The 14,421-nt window shown below is 38.2% G+C and overlaps 1 protein-coding gene across 2 annotated transcripts in view; it reads left to right on the forward strand.

Annotated features, from left to right (window-relative positions):
* Positions 1 to 14,421, forward strand: part of NEK10 (NIMA related kinase 10) — a 290,181-nt gene that overhangs the window by 125,563 nt on the left and 150,197 nt on the right. The window lies entirely within an intron of this gene.

Genomic DNA, 14,421 nt, shown 5'->3' on the forward strand with positions numbered 1-14,421 from the left:
ATAGGTTCAGAATAAATTTTATTATGTGAATGAATAAATGATGATATATTTACTTATACATATATTTACAAAGTTGGTTGCTTCTTGGGTAAAAGAGTGTTATTTTGATGAATTGAGACTCTTTAGCATGGTTTTGGGGTTCCTTTGCAATTCACTAATTATCATGAAGTGAGAATCTTCCTATGCTGATCATATATCATTTGTTCTGAATCTGTCAAACAGATATGGTAGTCTGTAGATGCAGCAGATTTCAGGGAAATATTCTGAAATCTCATTCATCAGGTCAAACAATCAAGACACGTCCATCTTTGTTTTTTAACCTAGTCTATTGCACAGCAGAGCCCTGGGGATAGGGTTCAGAATAAATCTCCAAGGAGGGTGGAAGTTGGAAATAACAGCCCTTTTTTACAAAGTCCTTTCATACAAGAATATGTCAAGTAGTATTTTTGAGGGATCAATTTTCATTTATTTGGCTAGTGTTATTGAAACTAGCTTCATGAGAAGATGCAGAGACTGGTGGACCAGTCTACAATTGTACCTTGAAAACTGAAGGTTTATCTGTGCACTTAATCTCTTAATAATAAGGATATGACTCAGCTACTACTTGTTGCTGGTAGAATAATTTTCTTTTGTTCTACTTCTTACTCTTTTTCAGAAATAATAAAAACTTAATCACAAAAGTGTTAAGTAATCATATATTCCTGAACAAGTAAAATGCAAACTAAAAGTAAGCAGATTTATTCCCAAGACTGTGAATTAATAAGTTTAGAATTGCTAATATGATAATTTTGTGTGTGTGTTGAGGTGGGTTGGAGGAGCCAGGAGATCTGTACAGTATGTAAGAAGAAATCTAAAACATGACAATTATTTTGTCTTATTAGCCCAAAGATAGATTCACATTTCCTTTTAACTTTCAAATTACCTATAGAGTTAGGAAGGCTGAACCTCTTAATATGGTTAAGCTATTGTTTCATTTAGGAATATCACAAATATATGACCATAAAGCTCTTTTTTAAAAAAGCTCTCTTTTAAAAAACTGCTTTAAAATGTTTACTTCTACTCCCTTATCCCACTTTCCTCTTTCCTGGTTGTTAGAAATGTTTTTCCAAAAGACAAGGATCTAAGTGAAATAGTTTATTTAGCAGGTGGTCCCATGAAATACTAGGGGGCTGGGGAGGGAATGAGACACACAAGAGAAAGCAGCCAGTAAGGAACTATTAATAATCAGATCTGTAGATTGTGATCTGGGATATAGTACATGAGATGTTTCAGAGTGGTCCTATATACCAAATGAAAGGTAGGAGTGTTTCTTCTTTTCCCAGCCACAAGTGGTTGAGGACTACTCCACTGACCTTTAGACACTCCTGGCCTCCTGGGGTGGGGGCTGGGAGGAAGCACCCGGGTAGAGAGTCATGTGTGATGTTAAGGATATGCACTGGAAATGTCAGCTGTATAAACTCTTAACTTTTTATTGTTCCAAATTTAAGATGGTTCCTAATACATCACTTCACAAGTCCAGCTACTTTTGAATTTTCTTATATCCTTCTCTTCTGGTTTTCTCTGAGTTTGTGAATATGACAAAAGTAAAACCAGTATCTTTCACAGTCTCTGCCTTGATATTTGCACCTTCATGCCTATTCCCCTCCACATTCTATAGTTGTTTTTGTTCAGTTGCCAAGTCATATTTGATTCTTTGTGACCCCAAGGACTGCAGCACCCCAGGCTTCCCTGTCCCTCACCATATCCTGGAGTCTTCCCAAGTTCAAGTCCATTGCATCAGTGATGACATCCAACCATCTCATCCTCTATCACCCTCTTCTTGTTCTGCCCTCAATATTTCCCAGCATCAGGATGTTTTCCAATGAGTCAGCTTTTTCCATCAGGTGGCCAAAGTATTGAAGCTTCAGCTTTAGCATCAGTCCTTCCAATCAATTCAGTTCAGTTCAGTCTCTCAGTTGTGTCTGACTCTTTGAGACCCCATGGACTGCAGCACGTCAGGCCTCCCTGTCCATCACCAACTCCCAGAGTTTACTCAAACTCATGTCCATTGAGTCGGGAAAGCCTCATCAAGAGGCTTTTCAGTTCCTCTTCACTTTCTGCCATAAGGGTGGTGTCATCTGCATATTTGAGGTAATTAATATTTCTCCCGGCAATCTTGATTTCAGCTTGTGCCTCTTCCAGCCCAGCGTTTCTCATGATGTACTCTGCATATAAGTTAAATAAGCAGGGTGACAATATACAGCCTTGATGTACTCCTTTTCCTATTTGGAACCAGTTTGTTGTTCCATGTCCAGTTCTAACTGTTGCTTCCTGACCTGCATATAGGTTTCTCAAGAGGCAGGTCAGGTGGTCTGGTATTCCCATCTCTTGAAGAATTTTCTACAGTTTGTAGTGATCCAGTGAGTAGTCAAGGTTGATTTCCTTTAAGACTGACTGGTTTGATGTCATTGCTCTCCAAGGGACTCTCAGGAGTCTTCTCCAGCACCACAGTTCAAAAGCATCAATTCTTCATTGCAGTGGCTTCTTTAGGGTCCAACTCTCACAACTGTATATGACTACTGGGAAGACCATAGCTTTGATTTACAGACCTTTGCCAGCAAGGTGATGTCTTTGCTTTTTAATATGCTGTCTAGGTTTGTCTAGGCTTTCCTGCCAAGAAGCAGTTGTCTTCTAATTTCATGGCTGCAGTCACCATCCTCGGTGATTTTAGAGCCCAAGAAGAGGAAACCTGTCACTGCTTATACCTTCTCTCCTTCTGTTTTTCATGAAGTGATGGGACTGGATGCCGTGATCTTTGATTTTTGAATATTTAGTTTTAAGCAGGCTTTTTCACTCTCCTCCTTCACCCTCATCAAGAGATTCTTTAGTTCCTCTTCACTTTCTGCCATTAGAGTGCTATCATTTGCATATCTGAAGTTGTCAATAGTCCATGTTCTGTAATTTCTGTGTAATTTTTATAAACTCCTTTGAGCCAATTAATTTGACCTGGAATGCCTCATTCAAGCTTCCCTGAGTTTAATGAGCTTGATCTTCCTGTATCAGTTTGCTCTTTTTGGCTTTGTTTGTTCAGGTATTAACTTTGTTAATAGAAGAAAGTTCTTCCTTAACGTTTACAGGCAGTGCCTCAGAGCATTCTTTATTCTGAATCTCAGCTGCTAGATAAGTGGTTGTGGGCACTGGATTGATTGTGATGGAACAGAAGTTTCATAAAATTTCTTTGTCTGATTGGATTCATTATTAGGCAGGTCTTTATTATCCTTTTCATGGAAAATAATCTCCAAATATAATCTTTGGTTATGTTTTTTATCTCTATGTTTTACTCCAATTCCAGAGTCTTAAAATTGTATAATTCCTTCAACTTCATTTTCAGAGCAGATTTTAGAGTTTGAAGCTCTGAGAAACATTTTAGGCTACTTCGTGTGTGCATGCATGTTAAGCTGCTTCAGTTGTGTCTGACTCTTTGTGACCTTATGGACTGTAGCCCTCCAGGCTCCTCTGTCAATGGGATTCTCTAGGCAAGAATAAGGGAGTGGGTTGCCATGCCCTCCTCCAGGGGATCTTCCCAACTGAGGGATCAAACCTGTGTCTCTTGTGTCTCCTACATTGGCAGGCAGGTATTTTACCACTAGCACCACTGGCAAGTTCTTCCTAGAATATATATTTGGAATTTCTGGATAATAAACAAGTATGATCTCATAAAAACAGATAACTTGGACTAATCTTGGAATGGGAATTCTTTGAGACTTCATTGCTTAGTGTAATCCCACTTGTGTTATTACATTAGATAATTAAAAGTTGGCAAATTTTTCACTGGATGGATCAAAATAAACCTGTAGGAAAACCTGAACAAGTAGAGACACATTGAAACCTGCCTAACTAGACTGTTCTTCCCAAGGTCTTAAGGAATCTCTGAGCTCTGAGACTCTTAACTGGCCTAAAATACTTCAGTAGCTTCCAGCTGCTCACAATTCACAGACCGAGTCCCCAGTCAGCCTGCAGGTGGACAGCCCTGATCCCTGCCTTTGCCAGCATCCTGCTGTCCCTCCAACCCAGACATCACTGCTCTTAGCTGAACCCTGTGTGTTCCCTGTGACCACAGGGCTTTGACATGTGCTGCCCCCTCTGCCTGGGATACTGCTTTCCCCATTTGTCAGCTCTTTACCCTTTACTTCTCAGCCAGAACATGCCTCCTCAGGCAAACTCCCCAAAACAGGACAGGATGCCCCTGGCCTACACACACCATGCACTCATCCTTCACAAGGTGAACTTTTATATTTATTTTGTCATAGGCCACCATCCCCAGCACTGAGCCCAGAGTGTGGTTTACAGGATCACAAGAAACATATACTATATGAGTGATCCACTACTTGTATGATTATGACCAGAACCTGAAATAATGGAGATATCATTATTGTTACTCAGTCTCTCAGTTGTGTCTGACTCTTTGCAACCCATTGGGCTGCAACACGCCAGGCTTCCCTGTCCTTCAGTATCTCCTGGAGTTTGCTCAAACTCGTGTCCATTGAGTTGATGATACAATGCAACCATCTCATCCTCTGTCACCATCTTCTCCTGATCTCAGTCTTTCCTAGCATCAAGGTCTTTTCCAATGAGCTGGCTCTTCACATCAGGTGGCCAAAGTATTGGAGCTTTAGCTTCAGCATCAGACCTTCCAATGAATATTCAGGGGTGATTTCCTTTAGGATTGTCTGGTTTGATCTCCTTGCTGTCCAGGGGACTCTCAAGAGTATTTCCAGCACCACAGTTTTTTTTTTTTTTTTCAGTCATATGAAAGGTATTACATTTTCTTTCTTTTTTTTTTTCATTTATTTTTATTAGTTGGAGGCTAATTACTTTACAATATTGTAGTGGTTTTTGCCATACATTGACATGAATCAGCCATGGATTTACATGTGTTCCCCATCCCGATCCCCCCTCCCGCCTCCCTCCCCATCCCATCCCTCTGGGTCTTCCCAGTGCACCAGCCCTGAGCACTTGTCTCATGCATCCAACCTGGGCTGGTGATCTGTTTCACCCTTGAAAGTATACTTGTTTTAATGCTGTTCTCTCAGAACATCCCACCCTCGCCTTCTCCCACAGAGTCCCAAAGTCTGTTCTGTACATCTGTGCCTCTTTTTCTGTTTTGCATATTGGGTTACCGTCTTTTTAAATTCCATATATATGCATTAGTATACTGTATTGGTCTTTATCTTTCTGGCTTACTTCACTCTGTATAATGGGCTCCAGTTTCATCCATCTCATTAGAACTGATTCAAATGAATTCTTTTTAAAGGCTGAGTAATATTCCATTGTGTATATGTACCACATCTTCCTTATTCACTCGTCTGCTGATGGGCATCTAGGTTGCCTCCATGTCCTGGTAATTATAAACGGTGCACCACAGTTTGAAAGCATCAATTCTTCAGTGCTCAGCCTTCCTTATGGTCCAACTCTCACATCCATACATGACTACTGGAAAAACCACAGCTTTGACTATATGAAGCTTTGTCAGCAAAATGACATCTCTCCTTTTTAATATGCTGCCTAGGTTTGTCATAGTTTTTTTCCAAGATGCAATTGGGTTGGTCAAAAAGTTCAGTTGGGTTTTTCCGTGGGCTCTTATGGAAAAACCCTAATGAACTTTTTTGACTAACCCAGTATAATAAAGGAAATTTCTCCCTCCCACTGTAACAAACCACCCTACCCTGACCCCCTCCGCCTTAGCTGTACTTTAGATTTCCAAAGTTTGCCTGCCCTCCTGGTAGAGCAACTGCTAACTTCCTTCTGCTCTATGTTAAATGTCCTTTCTATAGAAAGGTTATCCTGGTCACCCACCCCTCGTAGCAGCCTTTTTCAGACTCTACCCCTTTATCTCCTCATAGCACTTGGCTCTCTCTGTCATTATGTTGTATTTTTAATTAGTGTATCATGTGTCTCCCACTTAAACACAAACTCCCCAACAGTAAAGCTCTCGGCTGTTTTGTTCACCATTGTTCCCCTGCTCCTCTAGGAGCAGACTGACAGAATCCTAATAAATATTTTGAATTAATAATAATAATAGTTGTTATTATTATTATCAATAATTATTAAGTCATTCTGACTTTGTCTTTAAATGTCTTTTTGAAACTTTATGGAACAGTAATTGGGAAAATTTAACAAATATAATTGTATATGTTTAAAGTATATAACATGATTTGATATACATTTGTGAAATAATTATCAAGATCAGTATAATTAACAAATTTGTCACCTCACATAATTAACCCTTTGTTGTTCTGATAATGTTAATATCTACTCTCTAGGACTTTTAAGTACACAATAGCATGTTATTAACTGTAGTCACTATTAGATGCTCAGAACTTACTCTTCTCATAACTGAAAATTTGTTCCCTTTGACCTGCATCATCCTTTTTCTTTCCCCCACCCCTGCCCAACCCATGGCAACCACATTCTACTCTCTATTTCTATAGAATCAGCTTCTATAATTTCTCTGACTTATTTCAAATAGAGTAATGTCTTTCTGGTTCATCTATGTCATTGTAAATGAGATTTCCTTCCTTTTAATGGTTGAAAATATTCTATTGTGTATATATATTTATACACACAGACACCGCATTCTGTGTTAATGTGATTAAAAATGCATGTGCATTTTTATCAAGCTCTAAAGCACTAACAGTTTTTTAATTGAAGTATAGTTGATTTCCCATATTATGTTACCTACAGGTGTATAGCAAAGTGATTCATATTTTTGCAGATTATAATCCATTGAAAATTATTACAAAATCATTGGTATAATTCCCTGTGTGACCTAGTATATCCTTGTTGCTTATCTATTTTACATATAGTAGTGTGTATCTGTTAATCCAATACTTCAGATTTGTCCCTCCTCACTTCCTTCCCCTTTGGTAACTGTAAGTTTGTTTTCTATGTCTGTTGCATCTGTTTCTGTTTCACATATACATTTGTTTGTATTCTTGTTTAGATTCCACATATAAGTGATGTTATACAGTACATGTCTTTCTCTGTCTGACTTATCTCATCTGACTTATCTCACTGAGTATAATAATCTCTAGGTTCATGCACGTTGTTGCAAATGGCAGAATTGTATTCTTTTTAAGTGGCTGAGTAGAATTCCATTGTGTGTGTGTGGGTGTGTGTATATATATACATGTACACACACATATATATGTATATATATATATATAATCACATATTTTTTATTTAAAAAATTTATTGATAATATTGGTTTATAATATTAACATAAACATCATGTATAAAATGTTATATTTCTTCTTCAGTATATGGTACAATGGGCTCACCACCAAAAGTTTAGTATCTGCCACCATACAACTGATCCTGTTGGTCCATTTCACACTCCCCTTGCACCTGTTCCATTTGGTAACAAGTGCTCTGTTCCAGGGATCTCCAGATAGTTTGGCTTGGTTTGTTTGTTTATTTTTGTTTTGCTTCCTTGTTTGTTTTTATATTCCATATATGAGTGAAATCATGCTGTATTTGTTTTTCCCCATCTGACATTTAATTTAGCATAAGATTTCAAGGTCCATCCATGTTGTTGTAAGTGGCAAGATTTCATTTTTGTGGCTGAGTAGTATTTCATCACACACACACACACACACACATCTCACATCTTCTCTATCTATCATCTTTTGATGGCACTAAGATTGTTTCCATGTCTTGATTACTGTAAATAGTGCTGTGATGAACATAGAAGTGTGTATAAGTTTTCAAAGTATTTTTATCCTTGAATAAATATCCAGAAGTGGGATACATAGATTATATGGTAGTTTTGTTAATTTTTTAAGGAATCTTTATACTGTTTTTCATAATGGCTGCACTGATTTTAAATGTTGTAATTTTATTAATTATACTATGCTATACATCTTCTCTCATAATTCTTTTTTAAATTAAAGTTTAATCTATTTACAATGTTGTGCCAATATCTGCTGTATAGGAGAGTGACTAAATTATAGAAACATATACATTCTTTTTTATATTCCTTTCCATTTTGATTTCTCCCAAGAGATCGGATCTAATGCTATACAGTAGAACTTTGTTGTTTATCCATCTAAATGTAATAGTAGTATCTACCCATCCCAAACTCCCAGTACATCTCTTTCCCTCCCCCCAACCGTTAGCAACCACAAGTCTGATCTCTATGTCTGTGAGTCCATTTCTGTTTTGTAGATAGGCTCATTTGTGCCATATTTTAGATTCCAAACTTAAGTGATACCATGGTATTTGTCTTGCTCTTTCTGACTTATTTCACTTAGCATGATAGCTAGAGTTGCACCCATGTTACTGCAAATGGCATTATTTCATTCTTTTTTATGGTTGACTAGATCTGATAGACAGAGAGCCTGATGAACTATGGACAGAGGTTCAAGACATTTTACAGGAGACATCCCCATGGAAAAGAAATGCAATAAGGCAAAATGGTTGTCTGAGGAGGGCTTACAAATAGCTGTGAAAAAAGAGAAGCGAAAAGCAAAGGAGAAAGGGAAAGATATTCCCATTTGAATGCAGAGTTCCAAAGAATAGCAAGGAGAAATAAGAAAGCCTTCCTCAGCGATCAATGCAAAGAAATAGAGGAAGACAACAGAATGGGAAAGACTAGAGATCTCTTCAAGAAAATTAGAGATATCAAGGGAAAATTTCAGGCAAAGATGGGTTCGATAAAGGACAGAAATGGTATGGACCTAGCAGAAGCAGAAGATATTAAGAAGAGGTGGCAAGAATACACAGAAGAACTGTACAAAAGAGATCTTCATGGCCCAGATAATCACAATGGTGTGATCACTCACCTAGAGCCAGACATCCTGGAATGTGAAGTCAAGTGGGCCTTAGAAAGCATCACTATGAACGAAGCTAGTGGATGTGATGGAATTCCAATTGAGCTATTTCAAATCCTGAAAGATAATGTTGTGAAAGTGCTGCACTCAATATGCCAGCAAATTTGGAAAACTCAGCAGTGGCCACAGGACTGGAAAAGGTCAGTTTTCATTCCAATCCCTAAGAAAGGCAATCTGAAAGAATGCTGAAACTACCACACAATTGCCCTCATCTCACACGTTAGTAAGTAATGCTCAAAATTCTCCAAGCCAGGCTTCAGCAATACGTGAACCATGAACTTTCAGATGTTCAGGTTGGTTTTAGAATAGGCAGAGGAACCAGAGATCAAATTGCCAATATCCGCTGGATCATCAAAAAAGCAAGAGAGTTCCAGAAAAACATCTATTTCTGCTTTATTGACTATGCCAAGACCTTTGAATGTGTGGATCAGCACAAACTATGGAAAATTCTGAAAAAGACAGGAGTAGCAGACCACCTGACCTGCCTCTTGAGAAATCTGTATGCAGGTCAGGAAGCAACAGTTAGAACTGGACATGGAACAACAGACTGGTTCCAAATAGGAAAAGGAGTACATCAAGACTGTACATTGTCACCCTGCTTATTTAACTTATATGCCGAGTACATCATGAGAAATGCTGGGCTGGAAGAGGCACAAGCTGTAATCAAGATTGCCGGAAGAAATATCAATAACCTCAGATATGCAGATGACACCACCCTTATGGCTGAGAGTGAAGAGGAACTAAAAAGCCTCTTGAAAGTGAAAGAGGAGAGTGAAAAAGTTGGCTTAAAGCTTAACATTCAGAAAACTAAGATCATGGCATCTGGTCCCATCACCTCATGGGAAATAGATGGGGAGACAGTAGAAACAGTGTCAGACTTCATTTTTTTGGGCTCCAAAATCACTGCAGATGGTGACTGCAGCCATGAAATTAAAAGACGCTTATTCCTTGGAAGGAAAGTTACGACCAACCTAGATAGCATATTAAAAAGCAGAGGCATTACTTTGCCAACAAAGGTCCATCTGGTCAAGGCTATGGTTCTTCCAGTAGTCATGTATGGATGTGAGAGTTGGACTATAAAGAAAGCTGAGTGCTAAAGAATTGCTGCTTTTGAACTGTGGTGTTGGAGAAGACTCTTGAGAGTCCCTTGGACTGCAGGGAGATCCAACCAGTCCATCCTAAAGGAGATCCGTCCTGGGTGTTCATTGGAAGGACTGATGCTGAAGCTGAAACTCCAGTACTTTGGCCACCTCATGTGAAGAGTTGATTCATTGGAAAAGACCCTGATGCTGGGAGGGATTGGGGGCAGGAGGAGAAGGGGACGACAGAGGATGAGATGACTGGATGACATCACTGACTCGATGGACATGAGTTTGAGTAAACTTTGGGAGTTGGTGATGGACAGGGAGGCCTGGCGTGCTGCGATTCATGGGGTCACAAAGAGTCGGACATGACTGAGCAACTGAACTGAACTGACCTGAGTGTTCCATTTATATATACCACATCTTCTTTATCCATTCTTCTGTTGATTTAGGTTATTTCCTTGACTATTGTGAATAGTGCTACCATGAATATAGGGGTGCATGTATCTTTTTCAATTGGAGTTTTGTCTAGGTGTATGCCCAATAGTGAGATTGCTAGATCATATGGTAATTGGATTTTTAGTTTTCTGGGGGACGTCCATGCTGTTGTTCATAGTGGCTGCACCAACTTACTTTCCCACCAACAGTGTAGGAGGGTTCCCTTTTCTCCACACCCTCCCCAGCTCTTGAATGATGGCCGTTCTGACTGATATGAGGTGGTACCTCATTGTAGTTCTGACTTGCATTTCTCTAGTAGTTAGTGATGTCAAGCATCTCTTCATAGGTCTCTCAGTCATCTGTACATCTTCTTTGGACAAATGTCTATATAGGTCTTCTGCCTATTTTTTTTTAATTGGGTGTTTTTTGTTGTTGTTTTATGTTTTATGTTGTTTTGTTGTGGTTTCCTTTGCTGTACAAAAGCTTGGAAATTTGATTGTTTATTTGCTTGTTTTTGTTTTTATTTCTATTGCCTTAGGGGCAATAAAAAAACATTGGTATAATTTATAGCAGAGAATGTTTTTCCCATGCTCACTTCTAGGAGTTTTATAGTTTCATATTTTATATTTAAGTCTCTAAGCCATTTTGAGTGTATTTTTGTGTATGGTGTGAGGGTGTGTTCTAACTTCACTGATTTACATGCAAAGATTTGTGCAAAGTATTTTTTGGTGCAATTTTAAAAGGTGTTATTTTTTTACATTCCATTTTTATTTATTTATTTTTTTAATCTTTATTTTTTTAATTAATTAATTAATTTATTTTTTCAGTGGGTTTTGTCATACATTGACATGAACCAGCAATAGATTTACACGTATTCCCCATCCCGATCCCCCCTCCCACCCCCCTCTCCACCCGACTCCTCTGGGTCTTCCCAGTGCACCAGGCTGGAGCACTTGTCTCATGCATCCCACCTGGGCTGGTGACCTGTTTTACCATAGATAATATATATGCTGTTCTTTCACAACATCCCACCCTCATCTTCTCCCACAGAGTTCAAAAGTCTGTTCTGTACTTCTGTGTCTCTTTTTCTGTTTTGCATATAGGGTTGTCGTTACCATCTTTCTAAATTCCATATATATGTGTTAGTATGCTGTAATGTTCTTTATCTTTCTGGCTTACTTCACTCTGTATAATGGGGTCCAGTTTCATCCATCTCATTAGAACTGATTCAAATGAATTCTTTTTAATGGCTGAGTAATATTCCATGGTGTATATGTACCACAGCTTCCTTATCCATTTGTCTGCTGATGGGCATCTAGGTTGCTTCCATGTCCTGGCTATTATAAACAGTGCTGCGATGAACATTGGGGTGCATGTGTCTCTTTCAGATCTGGTTTCCTCAGTGTGTATGCCCAGAAGTGGGATTGCTGGGTCATATGGCAGTTCTATTTCCAGTTTTTTAAGAAATCTCCACACTGTTCTCCATAGTGGCTGTACTAGTTTGCATTCCCACCAACAGTGTAAGAGGGTTCCCTTTTCTCCACACCCTCTCCAGCATTTATTGCTTGTAGACTTTTGGATAGCAGCCATCCTGACTGGTGTGTAATGGTACCTCATTGTGGTTTTGATTTGCATTTCTCTGATAATGAGTGATGTTGAGCATCTTTTCATGTGTTTGTTAGCCATCTGTATGTCTTCTTTGGAGAAATGTCTGTTTAGTTCTTTGGCCCATTTTTTGATTGGGTCATTTATTTTTCTGGAATTGAGCTGCAGGAGTTGCTTGTATATTTTTGAGATTAATCCTTTGTCTGTTTCTTCATTTGCTATTATTTTCTCCCAATCTGACGGCTGTCTTTTCACCGTACTTATAGTTTCCTTTGTAGTGCAAAAGCTTTTAAGTTTCATTAGGTCCCATTTGTTTAGTTTTGCTTTTATTTCCAATATTCTGGGAGGTGGGTCATAGAGGATCTTGCTGTGGTTTATGTCGGAGAGTGTTTTGCCTATGTTCTCCTCTAGGAGTTTTATAGTTTCTGGTCTTACATTTAGATCTTTAATCCATTTTGAGTTTATTTTTGTGTATGGTGTTAGAAAGTGTTCTAGTTTCATTCTTTTACAAGTGGTTGACCAGTTTTCCCAGCACCACTTGTTAAAGAGGTTGTCTTTTTTCCATTGTATATCCTTGCCTCCTTTGTCAAAGATAAGGTGTCCATAAGTTCGTGGATTTATCTCTGGGCTTTCTATTCTGTTCCATTGATCTATATTTCTGTCTTTGTGCCAGTACCATACTGTCTTGATGACTGTGGCTTTGTAGTAGAGAGTCTGAAGTCAGGCAGGTTGATTCCTCCAGTTCCATTCTTCTTTCTCAGATTACTTTGGCTATTCGAGGTTTTTTGTATTTCCATACAAATTGTGAAATTATTTGTTCTAGTTCTGTGAAAAATACCGTTGGTAGCTTGATAGGGATTGCATTGAATCTATAGATTGCTTTGGGTAGAATAGCCATTTTGACAATATTGATTCTTCCAATCCATGAACACGGTATGTTTCTCCATCTGTTTGTGTCCTCTTTGATTTCTTTCATCAGTGTTTTATAGTTTTCTATGTATAGGTCTTTTGTTTCTTTAGGTAGATATACTCCTAAGTATTTTATTCTTTTTGTTGCAATGGTGAATGGTATTGTTTCCTTAATTTCTCTTTCTGTTTTTTCATTGTTAGTATATAGGAATGCAAGGGATTTCTGTGTGTTAATTTTATATCCTGCAACTTTACTATATTCATTGATTAGCTCTAGTAATTTTCTGGTAGAGTCTTTAGGGTTTTCTATGTAGAGGATCATGTCATCTGCAAACAGCGAGAGTTTCACTTCTTCTTTTCCTATCTGGATTCCTTTTACTTCTTTTTCTGCTCTGATTGCTGTGGCCAAAACTTCCAACACTATGTTGAATAGTAGTGGTGAGAGTGGGCACCCTTGTCTTGTTCCTGATTTCAGGGGAAATGCTTTCAATTTTTCACCATTGAGGGTGATGCTTGCTGTGGGTTTGTCATATATAGCTTTTATTATGTTGAGGTATGTTCCTTCTATTCCTGCTTTCTGGAGAGTTTTAATCATGAATGGGTGTTGAATTTTGTCAAAGGCTTTCTCTGCATCTATTGAGATAATCATATGGTTTTTATCTGTCAATTTGTTAATGTGGTGTATTACATTGATTGATTTGCGGATATTAAAGAATCCTTGCATTCCTGGGATAAAGCCCACTTGGTCATGGTGTATGATTTTTTTAATATGTTGTTGGATTCTGTTTGCTAGAATTTTGTTAAGGATTTTTGCATCTATGTTCATCAGTGATATTGGCCTGTAGTTTTCTTTTTTTGTGGCATCTTTGTCTGGTTTTGGAATTAGGGTGATGGTGGCCTCATAGAATGAGTTTGGAAGTTTACCTTCTCTGCAATTTTCTGGAAGAGTTTGAGTAAGATAGGTGTTAGCTCTTCTCTAAATTTTTGGTAGAATTCAGCTGTGAAGCCATCTGGTCCTGGGCTTTTGTTTGCTGGAAGATTTTTTATTACAGTTTCGATTTCCTTGCTTGTGATGGGTCTGTTAAGATCTTCTATTTCTTCCTGGTTCAGTTTTGGAAAGTTATACTTTTCTAAGAATTTGTCCATTTCTTCCAAGTTGTCCATTTTATTGGCATAGAGCTGCTGGTAGTAGTCTCTTATGATCCTTTGTATTTCAGTGTTGTCTGTTGTGATCTCTCCATTTTCATTTCTAATTTTGTTAATTTGGTTCTTCTCTCTTTGCTTCTTAATGAGTCTTGCTAATGGTTTGTCAATTTTGTTTATTTTTTCAAAAAACCAGCTTTTAGCTTTGTTGATTTTTGCTATGGTCTCTTTAGTTTCTTTTGCATTTATTTCTGCCCTGATTTTTAAGATTTCTTTCCTTCTGCTAACCCTGGGGTTCTTCATTTCTTCCTTCTCTAATTGCTTTAGGTGTAGAGTTAGGTTATTTATTTGGCTTTTTTCTTGTTTCTTGATGT

This window comes from Cervus canadensis, chromosome 22 (assembly GCF_019320065.1).
Source record: "Cervus canadensis isolate Bull #8, Minnesota chromosome 22, ASM1932006v1, whole genome shotgun sequence".
NCBI lineage: Eukaryota > Metazoa > Chordata > Mammalia > Artiodactyla > Cervidae > Cervus > Cervus canadensis.